Consider the following 3,380-nt stretch of genomic DNA (forward strand, 5'->3'; position numbering starts at 1 on the left):
AATAAAATATATACATATATATATTTTAATTATTTAGATATTTGCATTTCCCAACTTGTTGTACATAAATTTTACATATAGAACTTATACAGTTGCTACCTTTAGAGTGTGCCATTGGTATCTTTTTTCTGAATGTAGAATAAAAATAATTGTACGGTAAATTAAAATAAAAAAAAAAAATAGGCAGAGAACCAAAATCGTCGCATGTCTGAAGGTTAAAATAGATATCGATCTCTATACATTTCGCGTAGCCTACTTTCCTAAAATATTCTTTGCGCGGCTTTTAAATAAACAGTTGATTCGCGATACGAATGAAGATCCTTGTCGGGCGTCCCACTCGTCGAAAAAATTTCCTCAAAGACACCGAAAATTTCGAAGCACAGATAGCGGTTTCCTGAGCTCATAACAAATTCTTTTCCACAAACGCTTCTGTCGTCGGTACGAATGAGTTACGCAGATGCCACGAAGTCGCCCACCGCTACCGGGTGTCTCGCTCTTATTTGCATCTCAATCGCGGCCTAACGTCTCCCCTGGCAACGGCTATGAATTTTATTCCGGTCTCATATTTCTGATCTCCATTGTGGCGTTCGAAGAGCACCGCGCGCTCTTTGCGATCAATCATCTCCGCCGTTGCCGTTACTCGCCACCTCGGGGCTGTATTTCGAACTTTTGCGCGCGAAGAAGCGAAGAAGAAGTCGACGAGTCTTCGACAACTCCTCTCTTGCGCGAATTCTCACTCCTCCATCTCTTCGTCCTCTTTCCTTCTTCTCTCGATTTCCTCCCCCGTTGCAAACAAGAATTCCGCAAACGCCCCCAGGGTCCATGAAATACGTGAGGGATGCGCGCCTAGACGCCAGGGATATTCTCCGTGAGAAAATGCAGACCGCAGCGATTCTTCCTCTTTATCTCGAAATATCTCGGTTAAACATCGCGACCGAGAAATCTCGTCGGACAGACGAAACATATCCGCGACATTCCCCGCATTTTCAATTTCTTCGTGTCACTTTATCCGTATGGGCTTACCTACGGCCTTTGTTGATCGTTTCTCTTACGGATGTTGGCGAGTATTAAGTAAAGTCTTGTGAGCAGAATCTCCCCATGGAATTCAACCGGACCGAGAAGACGTCGCGAAAAGTCACTTGAGAGATCTCTCGCGAAGAACGCATTGTCTATCTGTTTATATCTAAAGTCGACGTTCTCGCGCTTTACATTTGTTGTCGCACTTAAATAAAACTCGTTAATTCGTTCGATTGTTCCATGTATGTAAGCAACTTCGACAAAACTATACGTGATCAGCAGATGGCTGGTACATAGTCCTTTAATCACCGTTCTTTTACACAAAGGTCCGGGCTTGAATGGCGATGGTCGATGTAGGTATTCGATATTAGCAGGAGGAAGCCTCTATGTCGGCTAAACTCATAATGTTCATCAACAGAGTAAAGAAATGGACGAAACGCTGGATATTGTGGGATCGTCATATTTCCCTTCTTCGCTTAATAAAAATATCAACGTCTCCATAACCCTGGCACATTTTCTTGTCGCGATATTTTGTGAAAACGCGGAAGACAAACTTGTTTTTTCTCAGCTGTTTTTAACACCTTTGCTAAAAGAAATATTCTTACGTTGTCATAGAATCGCGAAACTTTCGTGGAAAGTGCATTTTGGAATATCAAGTGCATTTTAGGACATCTTACATAAAAAAAAGTCATATTGCACCGATTTTAATCTTAATTTTATGCAGGATAATAACATTATTACTTATTTCTTTTTAAGATTTTTTTAATTTAAGGAAAGAAAAAGAAATTTAAAATTCTTAAATTAATTTAAATTAATTTTTTAATTACACACACATTTTTTTACACGTTATTTAATTCAAATAACTTTTTAACATTAAATATTAATTTAAAATTAATTAAACACATTTGACACGTTTAAACTGTTCAATCGTATGAGAATAATATCGAGTTCTACATCAAAACTTACTCGAGCTGTTATTATAAGGAATATGTGGGCATTTTCGATAATTAATTTTGTACAGATTTTTGTGATAAATTAATGTCTGAAGGGGGCTCAATCCTGTAATCGAAACTTGTAATGTTTTATATTTGAATTTAAACTGAGTTTTTTATTTTATTTTTTCAATTTTATTTTTCTTTATTTGTAATTTATTCTTTTTAATTGTGTCACAATTTAAAAAATCTGTTTGACTCTTACTTTGCCCTTATTTATTGTTATTTATATTTTGTACATGGAGAGTCCTTCTATCTTTTAAATATTTAAAATTAATATAATTATAATATTAATAAAATTATAATAATATAATAAATTAATACTTAAATTAAAATTTAATTTAAAAAATCTTCTTTTATTTAGATAATCTATTTTTACGATCAGATAAGTGCGTTTTTTGCATATCTATTTTAACATAATACAATGGAATTCAAATTAGTTGATATATAATTATTTGATAAAATTCTTATTTAATTGTTAATTCTGTGGATGATTCATCATTCTTTCTGCTAAATGATAATTAATATTACATTAATGGCAACGGATATTGATTTGTAGGTCTAATAGGGTCTCGAATAATGAGACTATTAAACAGCGTAGCTTCATTAATAATTGAGATTATTGATTTATATCAATAGCATCTATTATGTATTTATATAACATTATACAGAATTGTTTACTTTGTATAAAATATTGTATATTTGCATAGAATTGTTTCCTATATTTTCATTGATACGTAAAATATTAACGAAGGGATCTTACATAATATTGATAAGGCGATATATAAGCATAATATTTACATTCTTACGAAACATTTCAAAGGCAGAGGAGTGACATTTAAACTTGTCCGTGAACGCACACCTTAATATACTTCTCAAATATCTTAGTATTCTTATTATTATATTGCTTCTTCCAATGACATAAGCACATTCATTACACACCTAGTTTTAAAATATTAAAATATTAAATTATAAGTATTTAATAAGCAGTTACTTTAGTGAGAGATTTTTTTAACAACTTGAAACAAATAAATTGGCTATTCTTAAAGTTAATGTAAACTGCGGACTTATCATTTTTATTAAGCTGCTCATTTCCAAAGCCTGATGTACCAATTTTATTTATCTCGCGGCTATTTTTGTAGGAAATTAGATTTTTCTGTTTTAAACATTTTAATATTTAATTATAGGCATCTTATTATTATCTTAAAATTCAAAGAATGCATTATTGAAGATGAATTCCTTATGAAGCATGATGTTCCTTACGAAGTACAACATACCGGAGCGTTATTACATAGCACCGGAGTATTTTATATATATATATATATATATGTGTGTATACACACACACACACACACACACACACACACACAC

The 3,380-nt window shown here is 32.8% G+C and overlaps 1 protein-coding gene across 5 annotated transcripts in view; it reads right to left on the reverse strand.

The window, feature by feature from the left end:
* LOC108752314 (multidrug resistance protein homolog 49-like) overlaps positions 1–3,380 on the reverse strand; it is a 92,739-nt gene that overhangs the window by 80,859 nt on the left and 8,500 nt on the right. The window lies entirely within an intron of this gene.

The sequence above is a fragment of the Trachymyrmex septentrionalis genome, unplaced genomic scaffold, assembly GCF_001594115.1.
Source record: "Trachymyrmex septentrionalis isolate Tsep2-gDNA-1 unplaced genomic scaffold, Tsep1.0 scaffold6, whole genome shotgun sequence".
NCBI classification, from domain to species: domain Eukaryota; kingdom Metazoa; phylum Arthropoda; class Insecta; order Hymenoptera; family Formicidae; genus Trachymyrmex; species Trachymyrmex septentrionalis.